General features: G+C 41.7%; 1 non-coding gene across 1 annotated transcript; it reads right to left on the reverse strand.

Annotated features, from left to right (window-relative positions):
• Positions 1–708: 708 nt before the first annotated feature.
• LOC118148257 (U4 spliceosomal RNA) lies at positions 709–849 on the reverse strand. Its single transcript, XR_004735013.2, has one exon. It is a non-coding gene; the product is annotated as a U4 spliceosomal RNA (small nuclear RNA).
• Positions 850–18663: the final 17814 nt, after the last annotated feature.

Here is an 18663-nt window from a genome sequence, read left to right on the forward strand (position 1 = left end):
ATGTTCCTGCTCACAGTTAGCAACACACAAATGAATAGCAAATGGTGTCAGAAAAACAATCCTGAACACCTGTGTATGTTTGTTTGCTTTTGGCATTGCATTCAACTGCTAGCTATAAATTAATTATCCTAGTCAAAATTAATTTATTTCTCCCTCCTCTATTTCCCAGTAGTACTTTCTTCATTCTGCAATTATGGCACCTAGCACATTTTCCCATGTATTGCAAAACTAATGTCTGCTCAGAACTCTGCAACTGATAAAGCACTTACGTTTATTTAAGTCATCTTATTCTCACCACAGTCCTCTGACTGAGACGGATCCAGAATTAATGAGAAATGAGAAGCAGAAACCTGAAACTCAGAAAGGAAAATCCGGGCCTAAGTAGGTAACTAACAAATACCAAAGTCGGTTTTTGAGCTCAGGCCTTTTTGTTCAGAACCTATATGTTTCACACATACTTTACGGAACAGGAAGTGACCTCAACAGGTTCCTCATGGAAAGTCACAATCTGCGTAGCTTATTGTAAGCTCTGACAAATGCTACATTAAAAAAATGTATTTAGCTTTATTTAACATTTTCTGTGGCTCACATGTTAACATTCTGTAGCATTGAGTTGCCCCGCATACTGGTTTAGGAACTATTACACTGTTTACTCAAAGATTGATAGAGAGCCACAACTGTTCATTTTTTTTTTTAATTATAATTCAGTCTCCCTAGAGACTGTCAAAAATTGCCAATGCCGACTATATTTCAAGTCATCATGGCGGGGTATTGGGAAAAGTTTTCAATTAGCAATAATCTCACCTCGGATAAACCTCATTGGCTACGATACTGCCACTGTGCAAAGCTCACAACTATTCTTGAAATGAGGTTCCTAGATGATTAATTAGCTTAAATCTCTAGCTAGCTGACTGGTTCTCATACACTATGCTCAAATCACTTGGATTCAAATTTATGTCACAGCATTTTTAAATTATATTATTGCATTAATACAAGCTATGAATCTACTACACCATTACCCAAAGAATGTGTCTGTAACCACCTGAATCAGAATCACAAATCAGAGGTCTCACCTTGGGGAGGAGACACAATAACCTAAGATGCTGAGACCCGGTCTATTTAGTAGTCCACTATTTCCCCAATCCTAGGTGGAATAGCAGTCCACTATGCTCCCAATCCTAGGCCTGCACATCATAGGTGTTTAATAGATTCTTATTGATTCTGCTGCTTTTAAATTCTTAAGCCCAGTGAAGTTTGAGGACTACTGGTCACCTATATAACAAACCACAACAAGAGAAATAAGTTTAGATAATTGGTAAAAGAAAATAAGAGAGATAAGTATAAATAAATAAAAGAGATAAGTATAAGTGTCAGAAGGGACAAAGGTAAAGGTAGTCAATTCTGCATAGAAGGCTCTAGAACACGAATGTTCATTGCAGCACTGTTTACAATAGCAAAGACCTGGAATCAACCCAAATGCCCATTGATGATAGACTGGATTGGGAAAATGTGGCACATATACACCATGGAATATTATGCAGCAATCAGAAATGATGAGTTCGTGTCGTTTGTAGGGACATGGATGAATCTGGAGAACATTATTCTCAGCAAACTGACACAAGAACAGAAAATGAAACACCGTGTATTCTCACTCATAGGCGGGTGATGAAAAATGAGAACACATGGACACAGAGAGGGGAGTACTAAACACTGGGGTCTATTGGGGGGAAAAGGGGAGGGCCAGTGGGAGGGGGAGGTGGGGAGAGATAGCCTGGGGAGAAATGCCAAATGTGGGTGAAGGGGAGAAAGGAAGCAAAACACACTGCCATGTGTGTACCTATGCAACTGTATTGCATGCTCTGCACATGTACCCCAAAACCTAAAATGCAATAAAAAAATAAAAATATAATTTAAAAAAAAGGCTCTAGAAAGACATTACAGAGCATATTACAGTTGAATTGGGTCATGCAGAATGTTTTGGAATTAGCCAATCAGAAAAGCAACATAAAAGCACCATCCGTGGGAGAGCAGGCACTGGCTTGGAGAGGTAAACATATCTTAGGTATCAGATATGAGCAAGTCTCCCATGAGAGCTTAGGGGTAGGGAGCAGAGGGAAAAAATGAGGGGAACATAAATATGTGGGAGGTGAAGTTGTCTATCATGATTGAGGCCACAGCATCTTGGCTGTGACCAAGATGCAGTGAAGCATCTTGGATAGTGACAATGCATGTATGTCTGCTCCTGAATTCTTAGAGCTGTGGTTGATCTCAAGAGCAAACTGGCATAGTTGCCATCTAAGCTAACATGAGGGAGGGCTGCTTTCAGACATGGAGCCTCCACTGTGCTCGGTTGTTTTTTAGTGTATAGTTGTCCACATATAACCAACAGGTCAGGTCATGGGGCCTAAACATGCTGAGAACTTGAATCAGCCACTGTGACTTCCAGATACACTGGATTGTCTGGCCTGTGATTTATCTGAAAAGGAATCACAAATGGAGCCGTGAGTCATTTTCAGAAACCGAGGCTTTAGAGTCAGACAGTAAATTCTGAGAAACCAATTTCCGCTGTGGGCAGAGCCCAGCTCCTGGAGTCTAATCATTTGTCCAAGCCTCAGAGTGGAGAAAGCTGATGAAATACTGACAGGTCCAGTCTGGACAGGATTTGCTAAGAGGATTTCAAAACCTGGAAGGAAAAGTGGAATCTCTTGTCCCTGCCTCTCAGTGGAAAGAGGTGAGGACAGGCTCTCTGCTCACATATTCAGTCTGAATTCTGTGGGCAGGAGGAAGGCTTGCAGAAGAGAGGAAGAGGTTGCTGAACCACAAGAAAGGTGGGCAGGAACTGAAACAAAAGGTCATTCCAGACCTTCTCCCCACGGCTGTCTCCTGCTCTCTATTGAGGGAAGAAAAGTAACCTGAGCAAGTCCCACCTCTGCTCTCCTCTTTGATCAGCATGTTTCTGCCTCCAGCTGGGTTCTTTCTCTCCAATCTCAGCGGAAGACAAGGAAAGCACAGCCCTTTGCTCACATCAATCTGTCTCCCTGTGCCCCTGAGCTTGATCTTTCCACATCCAATAATAATGGCCAACACTTTCTAAATCCTGACCACACCCTTCAAACAAAGGGTCTCACGCAATACTCCCAACAGTCTCATAGACTGCGTAGCATTAGTACCTCCATGCTACAGATGAGGAAGCTACGGCACACAGAGGCGAGGTCATTTATGCACAATCACCATCCACTGCATAACTGTAGAGCTGAAATGTGAACCCAGGTATTCTGACTTCACAACTCCTGTGCTTAGCCTCTATACTGCACTGCTTCCCAGGCAGAAATGAAGCTTAATCATAAAAGCTTCATTTAGAGAACACAGATTCTCTATAGGCAATTTGGAAAACCGTAAAGAAGGCACAAAAAATAAACAAATAAAAATCATCCACAATCCCACCACTTCTATCTTTTTGGAAAGGGTATAAATCAGAAAGTGAAAATCTTTTCTTATTTCTGACGTTGGCTCTCAAAGGTATCCACTGTTTATACAATTACATATGGGCATATGCACATACATACAGTGTTTCTTAATAAGACTGCACATTGAACAATAAGATTTTTTTTGCACATTCCTTTTTTCACTTACTATAACACATCTATTCAAACCTTGTGTAATGATTGGTAGTAAACCACTGCTGCTGAACCATAATTTATTCAACAAGTGCCATAATAAATATATTTGCCCCTATATTTTTATATATCCAGACTAGCAGTTCTCTAAGATACATTCCAACAAGTGACTGGTAAGATGTGTATTTTCATTTTGCTGATTGTCAAGTTATCCAGGGAATCCTGAGTAATTTATGACGGCAAAAAAAGAGAGCGATTGGTAATATGAATCTATATTGTGAGAAAACTACAGATAGTTTAAGCATTATTGTACCCAAGACTGAATCAGTGATATAAAAGGGGTTTCTCATGTACATTCCGAACCCTTCCTCACTGAGAAACTGGAGAAACACTTTTGCTTATTGTGGGTAAGAAAATGTGTCTCCTTATGGCCCTTCTGGAGTTCTCCTACTGTGTCATCCTTTTTCTCTGTGCCAGATGGGTGCCATTCTTGCCCACATTAGTTCACATTGTCTCTTGTATAGGTGACTTTGTTTTATTTACTATTTTTTTTGAAAATGTACATTCTCAGCACCTGCTCTTGTTCAAAAATACTTTAAATGCCAAATCCTTACCAATGACTCTCCTCAGATGGCTGCTCCCTCCAGTATAATCTGTGAGGGAAATGCTTGCTGCTGATTTTTCTGTCCACTTGCCTGACCCTGCACCTCTGCTCTCTAACTTGCAAATCTAAGGGCTCTGTGTTACAGTCAGCAAAGAGGAGGGGAATATCACTCCTTTTTTTCAGGAACAGAAGATTCCAGATTGAGCTAAGATTCAAAACAAGCCATTTGACTCTTCCTGGTCAAAGTCTTCAACTTTCCTCCTGCATCTGACATCTCTCCAAGAGGGATTTCTCCCTTAGCCTGGTAGCACCCTCTGCCCTGTTAGCCAAACACACATCTCAAGGACCGTGCGCTTGTCCTTCACCCCTATGTTCAGATGAACCCAGGAGCCCCACTCTTCACAGCTTTACTTGAAACAGCATCTCTGTGCATTAATTATCACCCCTGACTGAGAGGCAGTGTAACCAAATGCAGAGCATGTGGGGCTTTAGAATCAGAAAGTTTGAAGTTCAAATCCTGATTCTTAGCCCTATTGGCTGTGTGATCTTCGGCAAGGCATTTGACCTTCCTCTTCTTTAATTTCCTCAATTATTAAATAGGGATAATGAAAAATGATCTCACAGGAAGGTTGAAAGCACCTGGTAGATACTGTCTGACACAAACAGACTTGTAACACTTTGTAGCTATTCTTAATATTATTCCACAGCCAAATTTCTCAGATGAAGCATTATTGGTAAAGTCATATGAAATTTTAGGATTGTTCCCTTGTAAATTCTGAGAAGTTGTAAGAAGTAAGAATAGAGGAATCCTAAAAGCTGTTAATCTTTCTGATAAGTGCATAGAAAAATACTGATGTATGTGCCTCCCCTCCTTGCGGTGGTTACCTGAGAGGGAGGGGTCCTCTGTACTGTAGCCACATGACCTCCTGTACTATACCCATGTGACCCTCGGAACTGTACCCACGTGGCCCTCCGTATTGTAAGAATGTGATTCGCTTGACCCCTACCAATCATGTCGGATGAGTCATTCTCCTGACCCTGCCCCCCTGCCTTGTATACAATAAATATCCGTGTGTCCAGGCATTCAGGGCCACTGCTAGACTCCGCCCCTTGGTAGCAGTGGTCCCAGAGCCCAGATGAATTCTTCTCTTATCTCTGTGTCCTTGTCTCTTTCTTTTCTACGATCTATCATCTCTGCCTACAAAAGAATACCCACAAGACCCTACAGGGCTGGACCCTGCAAACCTAAGCCACTGAACCTTGGGATTCCTCAGGGGAATACAGAGCACCAGCACCACTGTCCAAATGCATTGATTCTCCTCCAACACTAATGCCATCCCCAGGGCTTGGAGTATGCCAAATATGGAAGGCCGCCTAGGTCTTATCAGAAGAACCCAAGAAAATAATAATTCATGAGTCAACACTTTCTGAGTGCTCACTATGAGCCAGGCTCTGTGCTATTTTATGTACGCTATGTCACTTAGTCCCAAACGACGTAAAATAAAGCTCACATTAGAAAAAGACAACAGAATTTACACTAGTCCAGTGGTGGTTGAGGATCTCTTGGATTGGGGTAAGGCTGTGCCCTGGGCCTTCAGCAATGTCAGAATCCCTCAGGTATCTAAGAGGCTTGGGAAGGCAAAGCTGTCACATCATGATTTGGAGGCACACACAGGGAGGATTTATCTTTCACGTGTCTTCTGCCATTAACAGAGATAAATCCAGGTATTGTCATTACAGCGATGGCCTCTGTGACTAAGAGGAGCTAAATAGAAAGTCAGTGAATGTCGAATATCTTGAAAAATCTATTCACCATGAAGTCCCCTTGTAATGTGTTCTCAGGAAACAATAACAGTCATTTTCACCTCAGACACTGCTCTCTGTGGTACATAATATCGCCAGGTGACTGCACCCTGTAAGTCCCCAGAAATTGTTTCTAATTATTGTCAGAGGTACACCAATTACCAATAGAGCCTCCAGGCAACTCTCCTCATTGCTCTGATTAGAAACATGTTTTACTTCCACTTCTTCTGTCAAGCCCCTCAGCTCCCTACACATTTAATTGTTCTGTGTTGGCTGTGGGCCTGTTTTCCATACTCTCCTCTCTGAACTGTGCCTTTCATGGCTAAGTCAGCATCTGTGCTCACCTTCCTTGAGAAGCTCCTCAGCACCTACCAAGAGCTCATTCTGTCCCTTCAGAAATGCTGGGACTCTGGTGACCTAGATACCTGATAAAACTGCTTCAATTAAAAAGCTATCCATACTGACTCTGCACCAGGTACTGTGATAAGTGCATCTCAGATATTGCCTCATTGAATCCTCAGAACAACCCTGTGAAGGAGGTACAATTATTATCTCAATTTTACATTTGGGAAAACTGAGGCAGAGATAGGTTAAATAATTTTCTGAGTCACACAATTAACAAATGGAGTCTCTGCAACCATTCAGATGTCTTCTCCTCATTCCTCTGGAGCCCTTAAGTTGGGGGATAAGTTGAGTGTCTTCCTTTCTGTTCATCACCACTTCTAAGCCATTGTCCCCCTTGGGGGACAATGCTTAGAGTGAAGTCATCTCCTGACCTCGCTTTCCCCTGACCCATTGCTTGAAGACATCAGTTTGGTTGAACCCCTTCCAAAGCTACTTATATTGTAATTCTTGGTGCTTTCAACTTCCTTCTAGACTTCATGGAGTTGGGCTCCAGTGGGGCATTACTCTCATAAAATCAACAAGAAAGCTGGCCCCAGAGATGTACTGGACCTGCAGGGACATGCTCCTCCCAGAGTGCTGGCCCCCAACTATCTTACCCCTCTCTCCCGGTGATTTTGGTTCTACTCTGCCTTCGCTAGCATCCCAAGTTCATGCCCCTGCTTGGTCATCATCAACAACTACAGCTGTAGCTGCACCACGTTTTGCCATCTCCCTGTCAGACCTCCACCTTCTCTTACCAGCTCACCTTCTCTATAGTCTGCCAACTCCAAAAATTCTTGGACCACACAGAGACCTACAAACCGTTGTCCCTGGAACCTTTTTATTGTCTTTCACTCCCTTCATTCCCTACTTCTCTTCTTACCTAGTTTAGATTGCATGGTCCATGATGTGTTACTCACTACACTCACCTTCAACTGCCTCAACCCTCTCTTCCTTTGTCATACTCAGCTGACAAAACCCTTGGCCAGCTCTCCACTTCTCCATGGCTGTACCTGAACAGCCAAACATGCCCAAAGAAAACAACCATGCTGATGGGTCTCACTTTAAAGTTATCATCACAAACTACAAGTGAGCCCTTAGTGTAGCCTGGCAGCCTACTGTATTTCCCTAGTCAACTCACTTTTCCAGGACTATTTCACATCTTCTTTTCTCTCTTCAAATCTTCAGCACATTCTTTTCCTCCACACTCTCAGCTGATAACTTTGCTTCCTACTTCATTGAGAAAATTGGAGCAATTAGAAAAATAACCTGCACGAGTTTCTACCCTCACATCTACCTATCTTTCTACACTCTGTCCATTTGCTTACCTTCACTCCTGCTGCTCTGAATGAACTGTGTATTTTCTACTGAAAGCTAACCCCTCCACTTTGCACCTGATCCCATTCCCTCATGCTATCCAAGGACGTTGCTTCAGCATCATTTATTTTCCTTCTCTACTGAATCAGAATTAGAATAATGTGAGAATAATTGATAACATGAATTAGAATAACATCAGAATAACATCATGCTATTTCTCCAATCAAAACCACAAATAAAACAGCAACAACGAATTTCCTCGGATTCCACTTCTAAGTCAAACTACTCCATTTCTTTCCCCCTTGCAGCAACCTTCTGAAACCGGTTGTCCTTTCTCTCTCATTCTTCTTGTCTTCTCTTGAAGACATCTCAAGTAGGCTTTTGATTCCTCCATAGCATCTCTATAATATTCTATCTGGAATGTCATACATTTACTTGTGTATTTATTTGCATTTCTACACTTTCACTAGGACCAAAATTATAGGAGAACTTGGAATGGCTCTTTCCTCGAAATCTAGAAGAATCTCAGGTTCACAGTGGATACTTCCTTTCATTTTGAGTGGATGAATGAGTTTGGGATTTGAACTCATGCAGTCTGGCTCCAGTGTCATTAAGTCAGAATGGTGGAAGAGGGGCAACCTTCTCACCAGGGACTCCAAGAACTATTTGAGAATTGGTAAAGTTGGAAGTCTCCCCTAGTAAGGGCAGAGTCAAACAAACAAAAGCTGTTTATTATAACCCTATCTTGCCCCATCTCTGGTAGGCTGAGAAACCCACGTTACATGTCTGTATTACTGTGAGAGCTGTAAAACACCCCTGTGTCCTGAGAAGATGTGATTTAACTTGACTTGTAACTACATGCACAGGTACTCTAGGGTTCTTATCAGTCTTGTGTTGGTTTGTTGGCTTTTTCTTTTAACTTACTAAATTCTATTTTAACAACCATGGCTCACTCCACCTCCTGCTCCTGCCCTAAGGTATTTTCCTTATCGGACACACCTGTGCTTGTTCACAGGTAACTCTGGGCCCATGTAGAATACAGCCTTGCACTGCATAATTGGTAAATGTGTGTGCAGCACCACTCTCAACCAACTGCCACCTGAGCAGGCAGAGCCAGATGCAATCAGATCACTCATTGGTCTACTGAAGTAAGGGTGGGCTTTTTAGCCTTGCTTTCTCTTAAAAATGAAACAAACAAATCAAAAGAGTAACTCTTTTTTTTTTATATTCACCTAGACTATTATGTCAGAACTTGCATGAGAAAAACACTTCTTTCTGACCCCTGTAGTGATCAACTGTTGCCTTCAAGCAGGAAACCTGATTGCCCTCATCTCAGGCTGAGTCTCTGTTTTATCAACCACAAAAGGACTCAACCCTTTTTTAAAAGCCAGCTGTGACCATTGACTCTGTGACCTCCTGTGGTGGTGAATTCAGTTTAAAAAATAATAATGATAAAATAACAAAGCTTATTGAAGCCATTATGCTTCAATGCTCAACCCTTTGGGGTCTGAAGGAAATAAAGCAAGTTGGCCAAACCTGCGGAGTTGATGATACACGTTTTCCTCCCCGAGAAGCATCTTGTAACTTGTCCCATACCAGCAGTGACTTCCCAGTAAGGCGTTTCTGCCCGCTGCTCCCCATCAGCAAGAGCGTGCTGACACATGGGCTGATGAGCAGCGCCGAGACTTATGGAGTGTGTCCTTCCTGCCTCGAACCTCACAGCCTGTCATCCTCTGTTGTCACATACTCTTGTTCATTCGCTCGCTGCTCACACTAATCTAGAAGATGATCAAAGAAAAACTCCACTGACTCACCCCTGCCTGGACCAGTACCGGGATTGGTCAAGCGTGTGCATTAAATATCACCAGATTCTAATCTATTATTTTCACCAGCTCGCTTGCTCACTCACTCGCACTCTCACTTCCTCTCTCTCGTTTCTTTCCCCCCCCCAAAAAATAAATAAATGAATTCTGGGTTGGCTGAAGATTTCAGCAATGTGACTGCTGTGCAGATGGATCCTGCTGAAGCTGGTGCTGGCTCTCTAGGGAGTAACATGAAATGCTGGTTTTCAAAACCTGAGCAGCGTGTAAATGGCAGCTAAAAAGGAAATGCAGATTAGTGCTGAGTGTTAATTGTCTCTTCCTCTCTTCTTCACACACTTCAGAGACTGTGTGGTGGCAGGAGATGGGAAAGAAGGCCTGCCCCCTCGTGGGGTAGGCTTTTTTTTCCCCCAAGCTGGACTGAGAGAATAACAACACCTAGAGTCCAAGTCAAAACATGGAATGGTTTTTTTCTTTTCTTTTCTCTTTTTTTTTCAAGTTTTCATCTGATGAAAGTCAAGGAGGTGGCACCGAGCTTGTAATGAAAGTAAGAATCTGCTGAGAATGAGTCGATGAGATGTGACACAGAAAGGGGAAGCAGGATGTCTTTGTTTTGAAATGACAGGCGATAAGCTATGGGGGTGCCTGGTGAGATTTTAGTCCATAACTAGGTAGCAACCTGTCAAATGCAGGCCCCTTAAATGCATCACAAGAATTCTCACTTGAGATGATTTCAATTCTAGCTCTGCGTGTGTAAGTGTGTGAGTGCATGCATGCACACATAGCGAAACATAACTGAATGCCAAAAAACATTGCCATGTCCTGTTAAGGGTACAATTGTAATCACCCTGGAACGGGAGCTCTAATTCCCTCCTTTGCTCTCCTCACTTAGGCAGTGACAAGGTCAAGCTCATGACCACAGCCTGGGCTCGGAGCCATTTATTTTCATCCCTGAAGACTCATGTTAGCTTTCTCCCAAGATGTTAATCAAGCAGAATCTTGATTGACTGTCTTTTCTTTTTATGTTTTTGTCTAGATGAAGTGGGGTCATTTGAATTTGTGCAGTTTTGAATAAGATGGGGGCAAAAGAGAAGCAACCAGGAAAATTGACTATCTGTTGGCAAGGAGAAGACTCTGGAAGTCTTTTTTAAAATCATGAAATTTCTGTGGCCCACCCGAGTCATTGTAACCTATACCTGCTGATGCTTCATTTCTCCAGGTGTTTATGAAAAGGCTGTGACTCCCTGCTGTTGTCACGTGGTGCCAACATCACTGTAGCTTGCCATTTGGAGACAAAAGGTAAGCAACCACAAATGAAAACACGTTATTGCCTGGATCCATTCTCACCCTCATGGCCAGGAATGTGAAGGTGAGCTGGTCCTCACCCTTGCGCTTCACCAACAAGACCAAGGAGAGTGCAGTGGATGCTTTTCAAAAACGTTGCTTCCTACTACTGCTGCTTGTCATGGAAGTAAGAATCTGCTGAGAATGCTCATCTCAAGATGAGCCATGTGTTTCCCGTGGCAGCCTCTCTTGGCACCTGCTCCTAACCAGCATCTCCTAACAGAGAGGGATCTCAGCCTGGAATGGGCTGGATCTTGCTCCAAGCACCAAGCATACTCACTTAAGCCATGGGAGAAGAAAGAAAGAATGTCCTTTCAAGGAATTGCCCAGAATGCCAGCGGGGAGAGGAGACAAGTGGGGTGGACCATCCTGGGTGGCCCCACCCCATAAAAGATATTTTCTGACTAGAAATGGGACTCAGATGTTTGACACACAGTACCGGGCAGCCAAGTCTCTCTCCTTAGAACCACTCTGCCTCCAGTCACTTGCCCAGCCACCTTCTATTGATAGTCCAATTCCCCAAATCTAATTCCTTCCGCAGAGGGCAGTGGCCCCACATGCAAGTCATCTCGACAGAGTTACCATGAAGTAACTACTAATAAAAGGGAGTAGTGGTGGTTGTTATTGAAGACAATGTTGGCTAATGGGCTCTAAAGCATGACTTTGTCTTCCCAGGCCTGTGTGCAGGGGAGGCTCTCTCCCCTCAGGGGAACCCCCAAAATAGATGTTTTTAGGCTTAAACCTGCTCTCCACAGAGGTAGAATGAAATGGAGCTGTCTTTTTTGTGTTAACATTAACTTGATTCCAGTGGTATGCTATGTGCAAGTGAAAGAGCCTCAGGCAAGGTCTTGAAGCTGCTTAAATGTCACTCACTAGCTGCTGGAATGCAGAAGGGCACTGTTGTCACAGAGACTCTGCTTCTGTTCAGTGACAGCTGGCAGACTCATCCAACTGGCTCACATGTAGACTGGCTCCAGCTTGACCATGGCAACCAAAAGGGAAGACAAAGTCGCTGCTGTTTGCTTGGCCCTTCCCACAGGTGACAGAAACAGAACCCTTTTAAACAAGTTCTCCATATCTATGGGACAGAAATCAGAACAGAGGTTGCTGGCAGAACAGAGAGGGAAGGGGTGGGGTGTTGATTGAGAAAGGACATAAAGTGGTGGAAATGTTTCCAGAGTGATGTGAGTGTCTGCATCAACCTGTGCAGTTAGGGTCTGTGCATTTTACTATAGGTCAATTATACTTTCATTATAAAAAAGCTATTCTATTTCTCATACAAAAGGCCAAGAGAGGGGCAATTCTAACACTCCTCACCTCCAACCTATCCTTCTGGCACCAAGCGAAAAGGGGCAGCCCAGAAGTTCCATTCCTGGCTCTGTGTGCAGTGGCTGATCACACCCAGAACTTGGAATGCAAATGCCTGCATCTGAAGCCCTACCCAAGGCCCACCAAGCCTGTGACTTTCAGAAACTTCCCTGATCTCTCTGAGGCTCTGTTTCTTCATCTGTGAAATAGAGGGTAGTGATCCTTGCCTGCCCTAAAAGACCACTGCAAGAAACAAACAAACAAAAATAAGATTTTTATAAACTGGGAAGAGCTGCAGGAATATAGATTGTATACCATCTCAAAAAGATCATCACTTTTTAGATACATGCCTGAAACTGACAAGTTCCTCTGTGTGGTGTTAAAATTCCAATAGGAAAATCTGCTACAAAAACCTCCATAAACAAGATATTATTAAATGATCATAAGTAGTGGTATGAATTTTACTCCACAGCACCCAGTTGTAAAATAACGTTATATCTCTTTATTTCTCTAATCATATGATCTATTTTAAACCTTCATTGGCCTGAAAGGGAAACAATTCATATTCAATCAGTTAAAGGGTACCCCAATCAATTTCAAGCATAGACATTGCCATCTGATACTCTCAGATTAATTATGCTCTGCAGGACTAGAAAGTATACATTCATTATTCTTCTCACCACCATCCCTGTAATGAGGATGGTAGAGTAAAGACAATGAATGGTAAAGACGTGTGTGGGTGTGTGGGTGTAAACATAACATATATAAAACATATACACATGCATATATAAATATAATGTATAAGCATTACATTAGCAAATCTCCTTCAGCATCTAGAGCACTCCAACCTATAGGTTACAGTGCAATTGATGGGGAGAGGTAGACTTAATGGATGTGACTCCAGTCAAGAAACTTGTGAGGAAAGAGAAAGACCCTCTCCATTATTGTAGACAAACAAAAATGCTCTCAAGTGGAGTGTGATGAGGGGGCTCAAAAACATGACATGAACAATTCTTTTCTTTTTTCTGAGACAGAGTCTAGCTCTTGTTGCCAACGCTGAAGTGCACTGATGGCATCTTAGCTCACTGCAACCTCGGCCTCCGGGGCTGAAGCAACTCTCATGCCTCAGCCTCCTGAGAAGCTGGGATTACAGGCATCTGCCACCACGCCCAGCTAATTTTTGTATTTTTAGTAAAGATGGAGTTTCAGCATTTTGGCTAGGCTGATTGATCTCAAACTCTTGACCTCAGGTGACCTGCCTGCCTCAGCCTCCCAGATTGCTGGGACTACAGGCGTGAGCCACCATGCCCAGCCAAACAACTCTTAAAGTAACTTGAATTGAAAGCTGTTTTCATTCATTGGAACAGCTGCCAATGCGAGAAAGAAGCAGAGCAATGTTAGAGTTTGTTGGAAGATATTTCCAACAAAACTGAGCAGCAATGAAATGGGCTCTTTGCAAGGGTGATAGAAGTTCTTCAACACTGTAGCGCTTCAAGAAGACGGTGATAAGAAAATATAATTTGGACTAGAGTTCTTCTACCCTCAATGCAAATTGTTGATCATTTTGACACTAAAGAGATTCATTTGACAAAATGTCTGTTCTTGGCATCATCAGGTATGTGTAAGAATAAATTGCTCTGAGATAAAGAAACAAAAGCACAGAGGAGCCTCACAATGGGCCAGCAGAGAGGATTTGGGCTGTTCTGGATGGACCAGTGCTCCCACTGGGAGTGTGCCTGGCCAGCTCAGGCAAAGTATCTTAAGACGCTGTGGTTACCTTGGCCCAAGCTAAGCTGTTGTCAGTATCCAAAGGGTCCAGTCTGGTGATCTGAAGAACAGCAACAGGAGACTCTGGACAGCAGAAAAGGTCTATCCCTGATCTGAGATTCAAAATAAAGTTACAGCTATAGCCAGAGTAAGCATGCTAATAAGAAACCCAAGCAATGGTCTTTAAGTGTTTTGTATTTCATATCCCTTCGAGAGTCTATGAAAATTATGACACCTCTCTGCAGAAAAAAAAAAATGCACATTTGCACAAACATACATCATCGTGCCTTAAATTGCAAAGGCTTCTTGGAACCGCATGTAGTCCATTCAAGAACTACAGGTTCAGAACACCATGCACCATCGATACTTGTTACTGATGTTGATGATGATAGATTGGCTTTCTTGTATGAATGAGTGCCCAAAGCCTGATAAATGAACATTGTGGTTTTAATCCAGAAAATTCTAAAGTAGGAAGAAGTCAAAACCTATTTGTCCCTCCCCCTAGTACCCTTCTGCCCAACGGAAGAACTTAGGGAGGCCAGAGAAGAGGTAGGGATATCTCAAAATAGCTCTTCTGTGCTCCTAAACGAATTCAGAGTATAGGCTGAACCGCAGGACTCATAAGAACAATCCAAAGGTCAGTACATGAAAATATTTTCAATAAACTACTCATAACCAGTCAGGCTGACTGTTCCCATCTCCAGTTTAATTCCTTCTTTAGGCTGGCCCATGACTGCTGTGCCCAGACAGGCCACGGAGAGTACTTGCTCCATTATTTTCTGTTAAAACGTCTTTGCTTGGCATCTAAACCAATTTAATGTTCTTACATAAAAAGTGGTAGACATGAAGAGTTAGTTATCTGTTTTGCTGCATAACCAATTACCTCAAAACTTAGCAGCTTAAAACAACAAATATTAATTATTTAACTAATGTTTTTTATAGGTTAAGAATTTGTGCATAGCTTAGCCAGATGCCTGTATCCCAAGGTGATTCACAAAGCTATGATCGAGGTGCTGACCAGAGCCGTAGTCTCCTGTGAGGGTTTAACTAAGGGACAATTGATTCCTAAGCTCCTCAGATAGTTGGTAAAATTCAGTTCCTCACAGTCTTCTGGACGGAACACTTCACTTCTTCACTGGCTGTTGGCTGGACAGAGGACTCCTTCAGTTGCTTGCCACATGGGTCTCTATCATGTTGCTTACAATGTGGCAACTAGCTTCCCTTAGAGCAAACAAGCAAGAGAATGAAAAAGAGCAAGCAAGACAGACGTCACAATCTTTCATAGCCTAATCTCAGAAGCGGCATCCCTTTTCTTCTGATGTATTATATCCATTAGAAATGAGTCATTAACATTGACCTCACATCCAAGGGGAGGGAATTACATGAAAGCATGAGTATCAGAAGGGGAGATTCATGGGGAGCCCTCTTAGAGATGGCCTATCACATGTGGATTCAAATCCTGGCTCTGCTACTTATTGTAGGACCTCAGACAAGCAGCAGCCTCTCTCAGCCTTGATTTTCTCCTCTGTGAAGCTAGAGTAATAATGCCTAATTTGCAGAGTTGTGATGAAAATTAAAGATAATAAATATAACTCTTACAACTCAAGAACAAAAAAATGACAACTCAATTTAAAAACGGTCAAAGCACTTGAATAAGCATTTCTCCGAAGAATATACACAAATGGCCAATAAGTACATGAAAAGGTGCTCAACATCATTAGTCATTAGAGAAATGCAGATCAAAGCCACAAAGAGATACCACTTCATAACTATTAGGATGACTATTGCTTTAAAAAGGAAGCAATAAGGAAAAACAAATGTTTGTGAGGATGTGGAAAAAATGGAAGTTTGTGCATTGCTGGTGGTGATATAAATTGTATAGCCCTGTGGAAAACAGTTTGGCTATTCCTCAAAACGTGACCCAGCAACTGTACTGCTAGGTATATACCAAAAAGAATTGAAAACAAAGACTTGAACGGATACTTATAATCCAATGTTGATAGAAGCATTATTCACAACAACCAAAGATGATGCTATGGTTTGAATATGTTTCCCAAAGTTCATGTGTTAGAAATGTAATCTCCAGTGCAACAATATTGAGAGGTGGGATCTTTAAGAGATGATTAGGTGACTTTATGAATGAATTAATGCTGTTTTGCAGAGTGAGTTATCAAGAGAGTAGGTTACTGAAAAAAGAATTAGGCCCTCTTTCTCTCTCTAAGTGAAATAAATCAGACACAAAAGGGCAAATATTGCATGATTTCACTTATGTGAAATATCTTGAATAGACAAATTCACAGACATTGCAAGTACATTAGAGGCTACCATGGACTGGAAGAAGGGAATAATGGGGAGTTATTGTATATTGGATACAGAATTTCTCTTTGAGATGGTGAAATGATTTTGGAAATTGTGATGGCTATATAACATGGTGAATGCAATTAATGTCATTGAATGTACACTTCAAAATGATGAAAATGGCAGATTTTAAGTTACATATGTTTTACTATAATTTTAAAAAATAATGAATATAGCAGGTGCTCAACAAATAATCATATCATCAGCAGAAACCCATGAAGGCAATAGTTTATATGCCTTGGACTGTGTGGCCTTGCCAGATATGGGATGTTAAAGATATTGTGGAGAGAATGAGGGAGGTCAAAGTTTCTTCCACCAATAGTTTCTTTCTTGGTTGGCATTTCTGGGATACCACATTTTCCATAAACACCTAACTCTAATCTGAGAAGAAACAGGTGTATGATTACTATATTCCCTATCATAGTTGGAGGAATACATGCTCATAGTTTCAGATAAAACTTACACAAAAGCAAATTTTGCCTTTTTAGCTCATCTCTTTTTCACCTCAGTTCCCCTCAAATTTTGATGTGATCTCACCAAATGTTTTAAGATTGCTCAGCTGTTCTTCTATAATGGCTACTTTCCTATGGCACTCAACACTAGCAGCTCTGGCCTTGAAGCCAAGTACCCTGGAGCTTGGATCCCAGCTCTGAAGCTTCCTGAGAGAGTGATCATGAGCTGGTTAACTAATCTCTCTATACGTCCATTTCTTCTCTGCAAAAGAAAGATAACAATGCCTGGCTCATAGAATATTGTAAGGTATAAACGAAATCATGCATATAAAAGATTTAGAAGTGGCCTGGTACATATCAAAGTGAGCAATAAATGGCAGCTAATATGATTTTAGAGCACTACCAATCACTTATCAAAGCTCATAAATATGTATCTGTGGAAGGTAAAATGAGAGAATTATTTAAGTTTAGTTTCCAAGTATCTGATGAATGAAATATATCATTTACCATATCTTCATTCAAACGTTTAATGTTTGCTTCCTGTGTGAATGCCATCTACGTATGCAGGCTTGCTTCATCCCTGTGATAAAGTGACGGCAAGGTCGGAAGATGTGTGTTGGATGATAGCCATGATTAAAGTCACTGTGAGGACTGGATGAAATTCCTAGAGCAATTAAAATCTTCCAGGTTCATTCTAGTGTCCAGTTCACCTTATATTATAAACAGTTTTGAAAAGTCAATATCTTTAAATAGAGCACAGTGATTCCTGAGAATAAATAAAGAAGCATAGTCAAGACTAGACTTACAAAGACCAAGACTGTTCTATCCCTCCTGGGTAAGAAGTAAGACTCATCTGTGTGGTATGTAGGACAATCCATTTGTGCTAGTTTAGTATAGCTAGACCAGAAGCAAAAGGAACACCTGTTCAAACTTTGTGACAAATCAACAGGTAGACTTTTCTTTAAGATTATAAAGAAATAGCAAAAGAAAGTTGCAAATATGAACATGTGAATTCACGTAGGTTCTGAGGGCCTGCCATGAGTCTTTCCACCTTGGTTTAAATTTTCACTACAGGAATAGTTTGAAATTGTTCTCAAATAGGTATTGTGGTAGCCAGTTTCTTGTGCTGATTGCTTCATATCAGCTTATTGTAATCAAATCGTTGTTTTTCTTTTAAAATCTTCGAATACACTATCCATTATTCCTCCCACAAAAATATTCTGAATTAAAGATATTTGACAATACTTACCCTAACTTTTTAATTCCTTCTCCTCAGAATGCAAAATATACCTTCTTATACCAGAGAGAAAACTTTCTTTTAATTCATTCATGCAATGAATTCAATAAATACTTGTTTATGCAACCTATAGCTATTGAGTGCCAAGGAGAAAAGAGTCATATATTCTCCCGCCACCCCTCTTAATAAGTATAGAGGTAGCCGGGCGCAGTGGCTAACGCCTATAATCCCAGCACTTTGGGAGGTCGAGCAGGGTGGATCACGAGGTCAAGAGATCGAGACCATCCTGGTCAACATGGTGAAACCCCGTCTCTACTAAAAATACAAAAACTAGCTGGGCATGGTGGTGCACGCCTGTAGTCCCAGCTACTCGGGGGGCTGAGGCAGGAGAATTGCTTGAACCCAGAAGGCGGAGGTTACAGTGAGCCGAGATCATGCCATTGCACTACAGCCTGGGTGACAACAGTGAAACTCCGTCCCAAAAAAAAAAAAAAGGTATAGATGTAATAATAATAAAGGAGGAATGATCATCAAGCTCCCTCTTGAATGATTCCAGTCATAGGCAACTCACTATTTTTGAGAGTTCAAACTCAGTGTTGACAAGCTTTATTAGAAAGTTATTTCTAATAACTTCGCTGAGCTGAGTATAGAA

The sequence above is a fragment of the Callithrix jacchus genome, chromosome 15 (assembly GCF_049354715.1).
Source record: "Callithrix jacchus isolate 240 chromosome 15, calJac240_pri, whole genome shotgun sequence".
Lineage (NCBI taxonomy): Eukaryota > Metazoa > Chordata > Mammalia > Primates > Cebidae > Callithrix > Callithrix jacchus.